Genomic DNA, 18,530 nt, shown 5'->3' with positions numbered 1-18,530 from the left:
GATTGTTTTTCTGCTTTGTGTCTCTTGTGTTATGGGAAGGCCTCTGTTTTCTTATGACCCGGAATAGCTGTGATAAGTATAATGGTTTCGTATCAGCTGTTGCATATCCCAAGTTTTAGATGTCTTGATGTTTGTAAAAAAAAAAAAACATTTTGGGGCTGTCATGTATTTTTTTATTGTGCAAGTTTGCTGATCACTTACTTGTAGCTTGCTACAGAACCCCAACCATGCCCCAAGATTCTCACTACACTTTTCTTAACATACTGGAAAATATTAAGATACAACCAAACACCCTAATACTGGGTGATTTCAACTACCCTGCCATTAACTGGGAAAACTACTCGTGTACCAACACCTTTGCCCAACGGTTCTTGGAATTTATAAATTCCAACGCCCTGGATCAACTAATCCATAGTCCCACCGGGGGCTCCAATATCCTAGACCTGGTAATTACCAACATGGGAAATCAATGCTCCACACCTATGGTCACCCCCTCGTTGGTCAGGTCAGACCATAAGCTAATCACCCTAAACATCCACATTCCACCCCCCACTCCCCAGTATGGAAACCTCCATAAAAAAACTTCTCCAAAGCCAACTTCATGCTACGCAAGTCAGAAGTGACAAACTTCATGACACCCATGCAGACGGGAACTGAAAGTTCGACTGCTGAGTCCTACACTTAAGGCACTGTACGAGCACAACCACTCATGCATGAATTGTGCCATCCCAAATAGAACCAAGATGCTCTCCTCCAAAAAAAAAAAAGGAAGCCAATCTGGTGGTCCCCTGCAATAAACAAGCTTTACAACAAAAGAAAGAAACTGTTGCAGAAAAGAGGAAAATCTCAGGATGCAAAAAAATTCCCTTACCAGCCTCAGTAAGAAGCTGAGATCCCTCGTAAAATTCTCCTAAGCTAGTTATGAAAATAAAATTGCCAAAGATTCCAAAGACAACCACAAGGCATTCTATAACTATATCAAGAATCTAAATGGCAATGCTCAGATCTGCTCTGAGCTACAACAGAATGGCATTAAATATACTGATCCTAAGGATATTGCCAATATACTGGCAGATCGATTCAGTGCCAACTTCACCCCCTCTCACCCCCTAAACGGCCCATCTCAATACCGGAAGATTGCCAAATTCCAGTAATAACTGCCACGCAGGTAAAAAAAATGCACTCTCCAAAGCTAAGAATACAGCATCCATGGGACCAGATGACATCCTGGGCTGTGTACTACATGAACTACAAAATGAACTGGCACCTCACCTATGTGTCATGTTTAATCATACCCTCACCTCAGGCTTCGTGCCCCCTGAGTGGCGCACAGCTACAGTTATCCCACTCCACAAGGGGGGATCCACCTTGGATCCCGGGAACTACCGCCCCATCAGTCTAGCGAGCCTGATTTGCAAGGCCTTGGAACGTATTTTCATGGAACTTATAAAGATTTTGGCAACCTTCAAACACTGGACCGCACCCAGTTTGGGTTCGTGAAGGGCTGATCTTGTCTCCTGAACCTGATTGACTTCTTCGAAACAGTCTCCAGAGCCGTGGATGAGGGTAAGGCAGTCCACACAGCCTATCTGGACCTCGCCAAGGCCTTTGACACCATCCCACGTACTAAGCTGGGCATTAATCCCTGCGTCACTCGATGGGTTGCCAACTGGCTTACTGACAGAACCCACACTGTAAAAGTAGCTGACTCCAAATCTAGCTCCAGACAAGTGGAGTACCTCAGTGTTCAGTTCTGGGACCGCTCTTGTTTGGCATCTACTTCTCTGAAGTACAGGCCAACACTAAGGGACTCTGGCTAACAAAGTTTGCAGATGACTGCAAACTGGGAGCCATTATTGAATCCCCAAATGATGTGGATACTCTACAAAAGGGCCTTACAGAAACAGATGCTTGGTGCCAGAGCCATGGGCTCAAGATCAATGCCAAGAAATGTATAGTTATCCCCTGTGGGGAAAAAACATGTACCCATGAATTACCACATAGGTGGCAGTACACTAAACACCGAAAGTGTGATAAGAGATTTAGGGACACCGGTGGACAGTGGTTTCATCTTCGATAACCACATTGCCAAAACAGTCAGGAAATCCTTCTATGTGGCACACCTCATCACTAAGGGCTTTTCATCCAGAAAAAGGAGGTCATTGTCCCACTGTACTTATCCCCCATTAGGCCTATTATAGAATGCAATGCCCCATTTGGTATGTACCTGTCAAGACTTCTGCAATAACTGGAAAGGCCGGAGAAATACCTCACTAAAAGAATCACAGGCCTAAAGCAGATGCCCTATGCTGACCGCCTTAAACCCCAGCTATACTCTGTTGCATATCGTCTCCTTGGAGGCGATCTCTGCTTAACATACAGGGCCATGTCAAACCCAGAGCTGTTGGACATGCTATACTTAAAGAAATCCCAATCCCTCAGAGCTACACTCTCCAGGGATCTAAACCTTGTCATCACAATAAACAAAACATGCTGAAGTGATAGGTTCCTGACCCAGGGACTCTCCAGACTCTGGAATAGACTGCCCGGACATGTCAAGCAGAGCGCCTCTTTGGCCCTCTTCAAAAGGAACCTTGACAATTGGATGGGAGAAAGGAAATTCACCACGGGGATCACGTCAGTCGCCCTGCTAGACAGGTCCAGGGAAGTAAATAGTGTGGGATGAAATAGCCAGGGAATTGTTATGGCTAGGCTTGTATAGGCCCTAGGGCCGATAGCCTAGTACCAACCTATGAGTGACCCTAAAATTTAAATTTTTTATGCCATGAAAGAGAGAAAGTCCTGGAATGCCCATCTTGTTAAAAAGAAGAGGTGGGTTTAGGGTGCAAATAACATGGAAAAAGTGATGAATCCCAGTCAGGCGTAAATGTTCTAGAGCTATTCAGCTTTAAGTATTTACAAACTGGTTGTCTCACTTGGAAGGGAAAGATTCTGGAAATTATTCCAGCAATTGGGGATGCTATTTGGGCTAAATTTATGGACCTATTACCAGATTCTGTAAGCTTTACTTATGAAGTTTCATTAAGTTTGCTTCTTTTGTTTTGGGCCTTATTAAAAAATGTGTCAAACTGGATTGGATAAGCAGGTCACAGAGAAATGATGTGGAGATATATGTATGTCTCCCAAATGTACAACAAAGTCTAGAAACTTGGCTTTTTGCTTGGAAGTGTTTACATAAGTATTTCTATACCCCAAGTATACCCCAAAGAATTTTTCCTCAGGCAGACAGCAAATGTTGGAGGTGTGGTGGGTAAGAAAGAGGTAACTGGGAACTTTTTCTGGGAGTGTAATGAGGTGGCAGACTTAAAGATTCCCTGCTGACTGCTCTGTGTAAGCAAATTGGTTTAACTAAGGAAATTATTTCTTTGCGCTGTGATACAGAATCGGAACTGTCTAGACTATGTAAGGCCTTGCTTGCTGAGTCTCAATTATGGTGGCTACCAAAAAATAATTACTGGAAAATGGAAATCCAAATCTAAACCAGCTTTACTAGAATTAATTAATAACAGATGTAAAACAGCTGGCACTGGCAGTGGGAGCTGTAGAAAAGGGTAGGAGCATATTACATAGGAAAAATGGGAATTGTGGGAACAACACATACAGAGGAGGGTCGAGCTTTAAAAGAAGGCAGGATTTGAATGAGCCATGTAATGTTTGACTGGCAGTGACTTGGTAGATTATTAGTGGTGTAATGTAATGTTTTCAACTACAATTATGTCAATATAGTTTTTTTTTTTTTTTTTTTTTATGTAAATGTATGATTGCGCATGTAATACATGATAATTTAATAAAGATGTTTCTTATTTAAAAAATGTGCCAAACTGGAACTTCAGTTATTTTTCTGAATCAACTTTATTTGGAGGCCCTGAAATTCTTTGTCATTTTACTTAATTATGGGAGAAAAGATGTGGTTCTGAGTTTTTTCCCAGACGCACGTGGTGACTCCTTTCCCAGGGGCAGAGGGGGAAACACTAATGGAAGACGCTGACCTCATGGCAGAGGGGGTCCACAAAGCCAGGGCGACAGCGATACATTCTCTTGTAGTCCCTTCCAGTACTCCTGAAAGGAGGTCCTCCTGTCCACCTCTGGAGGCAGTCGGGGGTCGATTTGTCACTGTACCAAAACGCCTGGCTAAATATTACATGAGACAAATGTGTACAGACGATGATATCCAGAGGCTACAACATCCCTTCCTTAGAATAAAGATCAATCCCGGACGTTCCCCCCAGCGAGAGGGATCAGGCAACCCTAGAAATTCAAAGTTTGATAAAAAAAAAAAAAAGTCATCGAAAACCTTCTCGCAGACCAAATTGGATCCTGTGCTTACTCAAAGTTCTTTTTAGTTCCAGAAAAGACAGGGGACTGGAGTCCCATTTTGGATCACAGCGGGCTGAACAGGTCCAAAAAAAAAATAAAAGTTCTGGATGGTAACACTGCAGTCAGTACTTCCTTTTTTGGAAAAAGACATTTAGATGTACTCGATGGATCTCCAGGATGCGTACTACCATATAAAAATATACAGGCGATCCAGGAATCGCCTACGCTTTCGGTTGGGGGGGCCAGTCACTATCAGTTCCGAGCCATGCCCTTTGGTCTCACTATAGCCCCCAGAGTGTTCACCGAATGCATGGCAGTGGTCACTGCTCACTTGAGAAGTCTAGGATTCCGAGTGTTTCCTTACCTGGGCGACTGACTCCTAACCACCACCACCGAGCATCTACTAATCAAAGCAAGAGACACCACTATTCACCTGTGTTCACAGCTGGGTATCACCATAAATTTTGAAAGATCTGCCTTGTTGCCGTCACAACATATTACATTCATAGGAGCAGACTTAAATACAAAAGAAATGGTAGCAAAACTTCCTCAAGACAGGCTACAAACACTGTGTCATGTCCAATCTGCTTGCAAAAAAGAAAGTACAGGCAAAGATTATCCTGAAGGTTCTGAGTACCATGGTGGCAGCGATAACGCTGCTACCTCTTGCCGCATCTAGACATGAGAGTACTCCAGTGGTTATTTTTAGCTCAGTGGTCCATGCAGAAGTTGCCCATGTTCCACAAGATTATCATCACAGATTCCTGTCAGAGGGATCTCCGTATCCAACCATGTAATCCTAGGCAAATCATTCTTTCTCCCACACTACAGTGACCACAGACACTTCCCAGATTGGAGGGGGCATTATCTGGGAAAGATGGTCCAAGGAACTTAGCAGGAATGTGAATACCACTTGTATATCAATGTCCTAAAGATGAGAGTGGGGCTCTTGGCATTGCAGGCATTCCAGAACTCCGTTCCACTAGGAATGATTGCAATCCAGACAGACAATATGTTGGTCATGTGGTATATAAACAAACAAGGCAGAACCAGATCTTACCCCCTGTGTCAAGAGGCTCAAAGAGTATGGCAATGGGCAGTCTCTTCCCAATGCTTTCTGATAGCAATGCATATCACAGGGAAATCTAATGTAATAGCGGACAAGCTAAGCAGAGCTAGTCTAATGCCTCACAAGTGGTCTCTAAAACGGGAACTTGCGAAATAAATATTTGTTGCAACCTATTTGCCATGCCCATAAATGCCAAATGCAGCAGCTATTTTGAGCTGACCCCCCCCCCCTCCGGGGGAGTCACCAAGGAATGCACTTGTACACGATTGGCCCCTGGGCCTTCTTTACGCTTTTCCTCCATTCCCGTTAATCCCCAAGGTTCTCCAGAAAGCCCTTTTGTTGAGAAGCAGGTTAATACTCCTAGCCCCGTACTGGCATCGTCAAATCTGGTTCCCCTTCTTTTGGCCACATCTACAAGAGGAGCCATGGATTCTGGACCCAGTACCAGACCTCCTAACACATCCGTCGGGAATGCTCCATCCCTCAAATTGACAGCTTCGCTGCTCCACTTCCAATCTTAGCCAGACTTCCACATATATCCCCTGCTGTGAAACATATCTTGGTTTCATCCCATAAGACCACAACTAGAAAACTTTATGCTAGCAAGTGGAAAAGGTTTTCTTCTTGGGCTTCCATCAATCATATTGATCCTTTCACAGCCTGGTAACATCCATCTTAGACTTCTTGGCAGAACCGTTTAATGGAGGGGCAGCAGCTACTCTACGAGTTCAACTAGCTGCCATATCCAACTATCGCATAGGAGATATGGGATCAAAAATAATGTCTCACAAGTCTCACAAGATTGTGCAAGGCCTTTCTGAGAGGTACTTTTTGCTAAGGCCTCCAATCAGGGAACCACCAGCTCCTTGGGACCTCAACCTAGCATTATCCACCTTAATCCTTCCACCGTAAGAACCAGCTTCTTCTTGTCATCTAAAGTTCATAACTTGGAAAACGGTATTTTTGGTGGCCATCATGTCCGCTAGGAGGGTGTCAGAACTTCAAGCATTATCCGTACTCCCTTTCTACTTAGTTTTCTATAATGATAGATTCTCCCTTGGAACTAATCCAGTTTGTTCTGAGACTAACTTTAGTCAATCTATTGATCTGCCCGTTTTCTTCCCACACTATGGCAACAAGGCAGAATATAAACTTCAATTGGACGTGCACAGGCAGCTGCGTTTCTGCGTTTCTACCTTCACAGAACAAAGGGACTCTGGGAAATCTGATCAGTTATTTGTGTCCTTCTCAGATAAAAAGGATGCTCCAGTATCAAAGGTCAAGTCTGTCAAAAATGGCTTATTGATACTATTACTTATTCATACACTTCTCAAAGTAGACTGCCTAGTAAAATTAAGGGTGACTCAACACAAGCTATTGCAACCTCGACTGCTTTTCAGGCTAGGTTACCTATGGATTCAATTTGTGCTGCAGCGACATGGGTTAACCACATACCTTTATCACTCACTATAAAGTAGACGTGGCCTCTGGGAACAGGGCTTCTTTTGGATCCACTGTTCTGAAGGGTTTGTTCCCTTGAGCCACCCAAGAAAGAAGGTGCTAGGGATGCTGTCTCAACCAGCAAGAATGAAGGCGAGGTAGGACAACGTAACATGAAGTTATGTACTCACCATAACGTTCCATGTTTGTTGTTCATCTCGACTTCATTCTTGCGTCCCACCCTCCTTCGCTCCTGGAGGATCGAGAGTTTTTTTGATTGGATGTGAAACTCATCTGCTCTGTTGTCTCTTCCTTAGCCTGAAGGTTCACATGTGCTAGGGATGTTTTTTGTATATATGTATGTAACTGTTACCTTGTATAGTAATTGCAGACAAGATCTGGGTAATATTCCCTAGGCATGATGGGATAGGGTACAGCCTTGAGCCAGTGGAAGCTCTCTAACTTTAGTAAAAGGGCGAGTCAGAACCGATGCTCTGTTCCGAACCCCACCCAGCAAGAATGAGGGGGAGATGGACAAGAAACACGGAACCTTATAGTGAGTACATAACTTCTTTTTATTGCATTGTAATCCCATATTACACATTAAGTTACTGGTTTTATTATTGTTCATTTCTGAAATCTTGTCTCTGCTTCATTTCCAACATACTCTCAATTCTTTTGTTCAAGTCTCGTGTTCCCTTCCTTCTCTCCAACATTTTCCATTGAAATTTTTGAAAAAGACAGGTGCAGTCCCTGTGTGGTCTTTATTACCAGAACAAAAAGAAGCAGAATCTTTCTGCTTCATAGCTTTTTATTGGACAAACTTTTGTATTTCTTCCTTAGCATGTACTTCATCAAAAATGATTTTGTCCCTCCAAGGAAGAATACCTTGACAGCTGGGTACAGCAGTTTGATTCTCACACCTGCATCTTGACATTCCGTGAATAGTGGAATAAATTTGCTCCTCTTCTGTCTGGTGTACAATTAGTAATCATTCTCCACAGTCTGCTGTTTACCACTTTTAGTACTTTTGTCAGAATCCTCTCCTTCTGCTGGTAGGATTGCATCTTTACTATTAAAGGTGTAGGTTGCTTTCATGTAGCCAGGTTTGGAGCATACACAAAATGTACCCTTTCAACTAACTCCAGCTGTGGAACACCAGTCCAGTTGCTTATTTGTGCGTTCATAAAATTAACACAGTCTGTTCCTTCCAGCTTCTCTCGTATAGCTGACAATCTCAGGTTTTACCTACATGCTTTGTCCTCTAATTTTGTTACTTTTTTGAAACCGGTCTTCCTGAGAAGTGTCATTCAGCCATTCTTTTCTTCATTTCGATCTCTGATTTATGAAGCTTTCATCTCATTTGAATATCTGTTTAAACTTCTTCCATTTTTTTCCAGTCTTTTGTTTGTGTTGATATACTCAGTGTTTTTTGTTTATTTTAACCAGGTCTGTATGCAGTTGTCTTGTATCTTCCTGTAGGTTATTGGAAGTTATGCCTGAAGGTTGCATTGCTTTTTGCTGAACAGCTGCAGAAATTTCCCCAGTCAGTGTTTCTTCCTCACTTTTTGTAACTGATTTTCCCCCCAAGATTTCTGTATTTCTTTATTCCTGGCAGTGCACTTACTAGTAAGTTAACACAAGTTTACTGATCTTCTATGCTTAGTTCCAGTTTTCACACTGGAAGAGCCAGAAATAAGCTGTTACTCAATCAGCCTTGTCTTGATCACAGTCTGGGCTTTATCCCTCTGTGCCACAGAGTTAGTACTGTTCTGCATCTTACATCTTTTCTTGATCATTTCTGTACTAAACATTTTGAAATGCCTTTCAGTGTATCATTAGATCTGATGTTGTCAATTTTCATTCCTCCACCTGTGGGTTCTGGATCCGACTCGGCCCCTTACCAAGCTGAAGATTTTGAAGCTGAAGCTCCTCCTCTCTCCCATAATGCCTCATTCCCCTAGACTATATCCGATGAGGTTTGCCACGTGTACAAAAAAGTATTGAGGTTGCGTCTCTAGAACTCTGTCCAGTTCAGTGAATAATGTTTTTTGTAAGTCGCTTTTAGCTGTTCCTGTTTTTCTTATTGTCTCTCTCTCTCTCTCTTTTTCTCTTCCTCTTCTATCTCTCTCTCTGTCTTCTCTCTATTCTCTCTCTTTCTGTCTTTCTCTTTCTCTCTCCCTCCACTTTAGTTTTATCTTTGTGGGTTTAAAACTAAAGTAAAACAATAGTCGCATGTTTCTTCCATGCAGTGTGTTCCTTCTGTCTCATTTCTTCTTTCTCTGCTCCTTTCCTAGCTGTGTATCTTGTTTTTGGATTTGTAATGACTGACAAATCTGACAAACCTTTAGGTTTCAAAAAGTGCACTTCCTGTGGGCACAAGATCCAGTTTCTGATGCTCTGAGGGAGTGTGTGTCTTGTTTAAGCCCAGCTCATTTAGATAATTCCTGCTTGGTGTGTGAAGGGTTTAATCTGTGGGCATTGGCGGACTGCAGGAACAAGCTGGTGCTAAAGGGGTTATTTCCTTCTGCTGCTCCTGCACAACCATGTACTTCAGACGCTCAAACCCCTGGTAAGAAGCATAAGGAGGCCAGGTGCCTTTGAAAACATTCCCCTGAAAGGTTTGACCCTGAGCTGCCAAAAAAGGCACCTAAAACATCGGATCCAAGACTTTCGGATCCAACTATCCTGGGTTCACTCCCCTCAGCTACCCATGTTCCCATTGCTGCCTGTGAGCTGGGTGTCTCAGCGTAGAAGTCTCCATGCTCTGAGTCTTTCCTCAGAAGAGTGTCCAAGCCATTTCAGCATACTAGTCCATCAGATTGTCCTGGAGCTTATCTGAGCATGAGGTGAATAGACTGATGAAGAAATTTCTGAAGGCACAGATACAGGTGTGGGTTTTGCCAGCTCCGTCCCCTTCTGGATCAGTGAGCAGACATTTTCCATTCCGTCCCATGGCTCCTTGTCTGATTTAACCTCTTGCTTTGGAGTTGTCTGATCCGATGGCCCTGAGAACTGAGAATTCGGATCCAGTAGTAGTCATTACTTCAGTCCGACCGCCTCCCTGATGCACTCTGCTCCATTTGCGTTGGGATCCAGTGCATCTCTGAGCTGAAGTGGAGACATTGGATCTGGGGTATTTGCTTTGACTCTGAAGTTTTTAAAGCTATCGCTTCCCCTAGGAACATTGGCATTCAACAGCTCAGCTCCCTTCTGAGCATAGGATTGTTTAGGCTCCTGAGAAGTCCGCTCCTACAGCTTTGGCTCCTGAGCAGCAGCTCTTGGGTCTTTGTAGTCCATCTGCTTTGGAGGTGGTGGATAGGGTCCTGTCCCACCCAAGGGGACTTCTGGTTCTCCCTCCATCGGACCCGATCCCTACCTCCATGGAGTGTGTGACTAAGAGCTCTCATCTATCACTGGGACAGCCTGTGCTTGAAAGCCTTCAGTCTTTCCCTACTGTGGATCCCCAGATTTCTTCCGACACCTCCCTAGAGCATCCCATTGAGGAAGCCCCTCAGAAAAAGTGTAAAAGGAGACGCATGCTTTCTATGCAGGAAACTGTCATCACTGTTACTAACTTTTTGAGGAAGGGGAGGGGTCCCCTAGGTCTTCACCTTATGATGTCTCTTTTGCAGACATCTTAGATTATCCTTCAGAAAGATGGATAGTCCTCCCAAAACCACCAGAGGACATGTTGCTTTTGGAGGCTTTCAGCATGGGACCATCTACATCCTGAGTGTCTCACCCCTGGCAGAACCTGTTATTGAATTAGTTCCTTCTAGGGCATGGAAGGGCACTGACACTGTAGAGCCCATACCCAAACAGGCTGACAAGATCTTAAGCTCTCCCTTGGACAAACCCCACTGGACTAAAGGGATTCTGGTAGATGTGGTGGTTGTTGCGGCAGTCACCAAAAAAGGGGGGTGGACAGAGGAGCTTTCCTGAGCTAGCTCCTAATAGGGAGCATAGGACTTTAGATAGGTTCAGAAAGAGAGTTTACACTTTGTCCACCTTTGCCTAGCAAGCGTTAAATTATTTTTCCTACTTGTAACACATTGCACTCAAGTTACCTGGCATTTGCTCACTAAAGCAATTATATAAGTCAGCACTAAAAATTAAAAGCACTACACCCTCACTCCCCACTGGCCCTTGTTTTCAATTATTAAGGAATTCCCAATATTATTCTAGCATGTCCAAAGGTCAGTTGTCAATCTCCTCTCCGGTCCAGCTGGTGAATCTGGGAATCTTGAGGCAATGTTATAACTGCCTCATGTACACAGACAACCCTCTCCTTCTCCCACATAACACAAATACTTGCGAGGGATGCAGCTATTTAGCCAAACTGGAGGCTGAGCTCTCTCAACTCAGGACTGGCAAGACCAGACAGGAGGAGAAGGCAACTACAGACACCACAAAACCAGCCTCACATAATGGTACCACACCACTGAATCAAACACATAAACACACAAAGACATACTCGGAGGCTCTGAGTAAAAAATTACCTAAACAGCAGAGGCCTCCAAAGCAGACGCCCAAACAACTGCTACCTCAAGACACCCCACAAGCAACACATAAACCACAAAAGCAGTGTGCAAAGCAGTCACAGCCCTTAAGACCAAATACAACACCAAACATACTTGTCATAGGTGACTCCATAGTCAGACACACTGACGTCCCACTCACCAGGCTGAACAAGGAGAGGGTAACAGTAAGCTGTCTATCTGGCGCTAGAATCCGCCACATAACACAAGCACTCGGGTCACTCCACGGCAAGTACAAATATGACACAGTCATTGTCCATGCTGGTGTGAACGACCTGAGACATACCTCCCTGGACTACATGAAAAGAGACATAGAGGAGCTCTCTGATTATGTAGCCCAGGCAGGTATGACCCTGACCCTGAGCAGTATCCTTCCTTCACCAAGAATGATGCCACAATATAGAGACAAGATGATCAGCTTTAACAATTGGCTTAATGTCTGGTGTTATTCAAAGGGGATCCAGTGTCTGTCTGCCTGGGATGACATGCTTGACAAGCCACGCTGCTTCGCAAGGGACGGCTTGCACCTGTCACCCTTGGGATTCCGGATATTGGCTAAGGCTCTTGCCACCCCCATAGTGCCTTTTTTAGGCAAGGCTCAAATTCTAAACCTACCACCCTAGAAAACAAAAATGGGAAGAAACCGAGGGTAATGCTGCTCAATGCCAGAAGTCTAAATCTCAAAATGCACGCACTCGAGGCCCTTCTCAGTATGGAGAACATTGATGTCTGTGCTGTAACTGAAACCTGGTTCAAGGCTCCCGAGAGCACCCCGGCACTATTAGGTTTTACCTCCTATCATGCGTTCGCCCCAAAACCCAGACCACACCACAAAAGGAGGGTGTATCCATATTCATAAAGGATACCCACACCTCCAGGTTGGTGGCAACGCATAAGCTTCGAAACCATCCAGGTGCAACTAACCATAGGCAAAACTGCTCTACAAATTGTAGCATGCTACAGGCCACCCTCTCAAACTCAGGAACCCCACACAGCCTTCCTGAAGACACTGGAGGGTATAAATGTATCTCCAAACGCCATCATATTGGGTGACTTCAACTACCCGAATATAGACTGGGAACATTACTCGAGCCCTAACTTTCTAGCCCAACGGTTCCTGGAGTTCATAAATTCAAATGCCATGGAACAGCTAGTCACTGTTCCCACGAGAGGAGAAAATATACTAGATCTCATTATCACAAACATGGGGACAAAATGCTCCATACCGGAAGTATATCCCTCATTGGTGAGATCTGATCATAAACTAATCTCACTGGAAATCCACATCCCGCCCCCACACCAAACAAAAAGACCACAGTGAAGAACTTCTCTAAAGCAAACTTCACACTACTCAAGACTGGTGTGGTATCCTTCAAGGCCCCTGAGCCAGTGGAAACCACAACCCAAGCTGCGGAAGCCCTTACAAATGCCTTCTATGAACACCTCCAGGACTGCATGGATCAGGCAATCCCAAATAAAACCAAGACTCTTTCCACAAAGGGCAAACGTCCAGTCTGGTGGACCCCAGCCATTAACAGACTTTACAATAAGAGGAGAAAGCTATTACATGATAGAACAAAATCCATAAAAGGGAAGTCACCCCTGATCATTATTAGTAAAAAAATACGAGCAATCATAAAATCAACTAAGGCCAATTTTGAGAGAAAAATTGCCATGGATTCAAAGGACAATCATAAGGCCTTTTTCAGCTATGTTAGGAACCTGGGTGGAAACTCCCAGATATGCTCAGAATTAGTCCAAAATGATACAAAAATCACTGAACCCACAGACATTGCCAACATACTGGCAGACAGGTTCAGTGCAAACTTCCCCCCCCCCAAAGGAGAGAAAACTATCCCAGCGGAGTGTAGCCTCCCAGACATCTCAAATGCCCAGGTGAAAGCTGCTTTCTCTAAAGCTAAAAACACAGCATCAGTGGGACCGGATGGTGTCCCCGGCTGTGTGCTACACGAGCTAAATGAGGAATTAAACCTGATAGCCTAGTATGAACCTATGAACATAAGGCAGCTGTTTAATCTCAGCCTTACCACAGGATACGTGCCCAAGGAGAGGCGTACGGCAACTGTGGTCCCACTCCACAAAGGCGGTGCCTCTACGGACCCTGGTAATTACCGCCCCATAAGCTTAACAAGTCTAGTCTGCAAAGCTATGGAGAGGATCCTAATGGAGCTCATAAACAAAGATATAGGGGACTTGCAGACATTGGACCCGACCCAGTTTGGCTTCGTCAAGGGCAGATCATGCCTTTTGAACTTGATTGACTTCTTCGAAACAGTCACCAAGGCCATTGATGAGGGAAAGGCAGTCCATACAGCCTACCTTGACCTTGCAAAGGCTTTCGACACAATACTCCATTCTGGTATTGTAGAAAAACTTACCAGCTTAAATGTAAACCCATATGTCACAAGATGGGTTGCAAACTGGCTTAAGGACAGAACCCACAGGGTTAGAGTTGCTGGCGCTATGTCAGACTCCAAGCCGGTCACAAGTGGTGTCCCACAGGGCTCTGTCCTTGGCCCCCTATTGTTCGGCATCTACTTCTCAGAAGTACAGGCCAACATGGGAGGACTTTGGCTGACAAAGTTTGCTGACGACTGCAAACTGGGCGCCATAGTGGAAAGTGCATCGGACACGGATATCCTTCAGAAGGGACTCACGGAAACAGATAGCTGGTGCCAGAGCCATGGCCTGAAGTTAAACGCCAAAAAATGTGTAGTCATACCCTTTGGGAAAAACAAGGTAACCTCTTCTGTGCTTAGTGGATTGCCACCTATATGGTAGCTTGGGGTTATCAGGGACCTGGGGACCCAGGTTGACAGTGGCCTTTCTTTTGACACTCACGTTGCTAAAGTGGTTAGAAAGACCTTCTACATTGCCCACCTGATCATGAAGGGATTCACATCCAGATCTAGTGAGGTCATTGTTCCCCTGTACTCTTCACTTATCAGACCAATAATAGAGTACATTGCCCCATTCGGGATGTATCTCACCTGACATCTGCAGCAATTGGAGAGACCCCAAAAGTTCCTCACCAAAAGGATAAAGGGACTCCAAAATCTGTCATATGCTGCCAGATTGAAGAAACTCCAGCTCTATTCAGTTGCATACCGTCTGCTCAGAGGTGACATGTGCCTGACATACAAGGCCATGTCCAACCCGGAATTAATTGACACGCTCCACCTCAAAAAATCCAAATCCACCAAAACCACTAGAGCAAGCAACTTAAACCTTAGCACGGATATAAATAGGACGTGCTGGAGGGATAGATTTATCACTCAGAGACTCCCTATGCTGTGGAATAAAATCCCGGTCCATGTGAGGCAGAGCACCTCGCTGGCTCTGTTCAAGAGAAATCTTGACCTGTGGATGGGAGATCATAGGTTTATCCCGGGAATCATCTCTGTGTCACTGCTGGACAGAGGCACAACAAACTAATGGGCACAGTATTTTTTCATATAAGGGGTGGCGTAAGCCACAAAAATTTGGGCTAGGCTTATAAATGCCTTAGGGCAGATAGCGTAGTATAAACCTATGAACCTATGAAACTTTCTAGCTTTGTCCTACTTTACCAGGCTACAAAGGGACAATCAAGGAACTTTCTAGCTTGGTTAGGAGCACAGAGCTTTCTCCTCCAGAATGGCCACTCTTCAGTCAATATCCACTTCATCTATGAGGTTAATTTCCCATGCTGTGGAAGGCATCTCAAGGGCAGCCTGTTCAGGCATTGCGATTAGGTGTCATGGCTGGATGCAGTTGTGTGACTTCACAGAACCCTTTGACATAATTTGTCAGTGCACCCTTTGATAGTTCATCATTTGCCCCCACAGTTCAAGACTAGCTCTCCTGGAGCAAGGAAGATGGAAGGACCTGGCCTGCCATCAGAATCCAGTTTTCTACATCCGAGATCTTTCTCCAGGAATCAGCATGGAGATAAAAAACAAAAAAACAAACAAAAAAAAAAAAAACTGTGGTTCCGGAAATCTCAAGGTCTATTTCAGGAGGCACAGGGAGACCTTTTCCTCTAGAGGCAGAGGGGGAAACCATTATATTGCTGGCCGTCCCAGAGGCAGAGATGATCTGTGAAATCAGGCGTCTCGAAATTCCTTTTAGGACAGATCCTTGCAGCGCTTGGCTGCCCTTCTCTGGAAGCAGTTGGGGAGGGCGCTTATTCTTGCACCCAGAAGCCTGGATAGCCATTACAAATGATCGAGGGTGCAAAGGATCATATCCAGAGGATACTCTATTCCCTTTTTAACTCTTCCCATACCAAAAAATCATCTCCCAGATATACCATCCAAGCAAAGAGAGGCAGAAGTATTAGAAATTACAAAGGTGCTTCAAAAAGAGTCCCCCAGGAGGTTCCTCATGATCAAGTTGGGTCAGGCATTTACTTAAGGTTCTTTTTAGTACCAAAAAAGATCTGGGATCGAAGGCCAATTTTGGACCTAATAACTCTGAACAAGAAGGTGAAAATCTCAAAATTCAGGATGGTCACAGTCCATCCTACCTTTTCTGAAGATGGATGAGTGGATGTGCTTGATAGACCTGAAGGACGTGTTCTATAATATCAAGATGTGGTATCTTCGTTTCAGGCTTGGGAGGCAGTTGTGATCAGTTCTGGGTGCTGCTGTTTGGCCTCATCATAGCTCCCAGGGTGTTTACCAAATGTATGGGAGTAGTTGTAGCTCATCTCAGACTGCAGGGGTTCTATGTATTTATTTTAGACACAGTGAAAACCATGGCTTACCTACCTATAGACAGTGTCTGCCCTCAGGTGCCATGTCTCCCAGATTCTAGCAAGGCCCAATCCCGGGTAAAACTGGTGGTCAGGGTGTTGGGCTCAGTGTCTGCCACAGTAACCCTATTACTGACCGCACGGTTACACATGCGAATACTACAGTGGATTTTGTCAGACCAGTGGTGTTTACACGGTCAAACACTGAATCATCCCATCAGGCTGTCACGCATATGCAAGGACTCTCTACTTTGGTGGCTACACTCCTCGAAGTCATCAAAGGCTGTCCCTTTGTTCTCCCTCCACCAAACGCTACTCTGACCACGGATGCCTCCCAGACATGGTGGGGGGAAGTTTCTGGGACAGATTGTCCAAAGCATGTGGTCTTTTGACCTACACAAATATATATCCATTAAAAATTATATTTTAGATAATAACTCTAAAGGAAAAACTGTGTTGATTACCTGTTTGTTGTATGTGTTTATATAGTAGTTTGTAGTTTACTGCTCTTTTTTTTCTGATCTATGTTGTTCAATGATTCTATCTTTAAGCCTCACTCACAGTTTTAAATATATAAATAATGTGTACAGGTAGCCATGTATATGTATAGTGTAGATGTAGTAGTAGCTTTTATATTTTTTATATTGATATCTATGTCTTTTGCATTGATCCCTTCCCATCAGGGACAATCGCCAAAAGATGTGCTCGTCCATGCTTGGGCCTTGGTCTACTTTATGCATCTACTCCATTACCTATCCCCAAACTTCTTCAGAAAGCACATCAGTTGAAAAGCAAAGTAATCCTCATTGTTCCCTTTTAGCCTTGCCACATCTGGCTCACCTTCCTTTGGTGTCACCTGGTTGCCTCCTTGGAAAGTGGAACCTCTGCTAGATCTGTTGTCCCGTCCCTCAGGGCAATCTCACCCAGATCTTCAGGGCCTAAAACTGACTGCGTGGTATCTTCAATTCCATTGATGGCTAGACATTCCAGGCTCTTATTCCCAGTCCAAAATATTCTGATTTCTTCCCATAAAGTATGGACCAGAAAGATCTAAAAGAGCAAATGGAAGAGATTCTCCATTTGGACCCCTCAGAAGTTTATTGACCAGTCCATCCTTTCGGTAAAAAGGTGCTTCGGAAAGCAATATCCATCAACCTGTCAACCTACTGGTTTTCTTTCCCAAATTTCAGAACGAAAGAGAGTTCATGCTACATATTCTAGATGTCCATAGGCAATTGCATTTTCATCTGGACAGGACCAAATCTTTCAGGAGATCTGATCAGTTATTCATATCCTTTTCAGATGTTAAAAAAGGGGCAGCAGTTGCTTAACCGACCCTGGCCAAATGGCTAAAAGATTGCATTTCCTTCATTTTATTCTTTGGGAAGTTTTTCTTAACCTGGACCTGTTGAAGCTCATTCTATGAAATCCATGGCAACTTCTCAAGCCTTTTGTTCTAGAGAAACAATTGATGATATTTGTGCTGCTGTCGCTTGGTCAAGTTGCCATACTTTTATTGCACATTATAAATTGTGTACTACTTTCAGAAATAGGACTGCCTTTGGCTCTGTGGTGCTGTGGAATATCCTTTCATGAGAGCCATCCTAGGTTATTGTAGCTGGGGACTCTGTCCTACAGGTGGAGGAATGAATGAAAATTGACATCAGATAATGATGTTATGCTCTTACCATAATGTTCCGTCTGTGCTGTCTATTTTCATTCTTCCTCCACTTTCCCACCCTCTTCCCCCCTGCCTAAAACTCTGTAAGACCTGGCAGAGAGACTTGGAGGAACCATAGTTCCTTTATTGAGCTTCTGGAATACTTTTCTCTTTTTCTGTCCTGCATGATGAGCTTATCAGAATTTATAGATACAGGTATATTGATATCTTGTGCATATGTTAGGGGCAAACTCTATTTGAAGTAATCTGGGGGAATGAGATGTTATGGGGGAGAGAGGAGGAGCTCGAGCGTTGAATCTTCAGTTTGGAAAGTGGCTAAATCTGATCCGAGGTCGGATCTGGAACCCATTGGTGGAGGAAGAATGAAAATAGACTTTACAAACGAAATATTATGGTAAGAACATACCTTTTTTTTTTCCCTTTGGAACAAGAATTTCATAACACAATGATGTAGTTCATTTTTGTGCCTTTATATTTAACTTTTATCATAAAAGAAGGAAGTTATAAAGCAAGGAGTTCACACATTTATTTATTGTACCAACTGAATATGTTTGTCATGCTTTGCCTTGTTTTTGCCACTTCTAGTATAAAAAATAAGCATCCTTCTAAGCTACAAGTTTTCGTTTGAAAAAAAATGATCACTAGTTAGTGTAAAAGTGTAAGCAACTTACTGACATCTCTTTTCTTCTATCCATTATTGGATAG

At 43.9% G+C, this 18,530-nt stretch overlaps 1 protein-coding gene across 1 annotated transcript in view; it reads left to right on the top strand.

The window, feature by feature from the left end:
* The window catches only part of LOC122805450 (angio associated migratory cell protein), a 925,733-nt gene that overhangs the window by 37,943 nt on the left and 869,260 nt on the right, over positions 1-18,530 (top strand). The gene's annotated exons all lie outside the window — the stretch shown is intronic.

The sequence above is a fragment of the Protopterus annectens genome, chromosome 6.part1, assembly GCF_019279795.1.
Source record: "Protopterus annectens isolate FY-2018-M chromosome 6.part1, PAN1.0, whole genome shotgun sequence".
NCBI lineage: Eukaryota > Metazoa > Chordata > Ceratodontiformes > Protopteridae > Protopterus > Protopterus annectens.
Note: the sequence above shows the minus strand (reverse complement) of the source record. Positions and strands in the feature narration are given on the sequence as shown.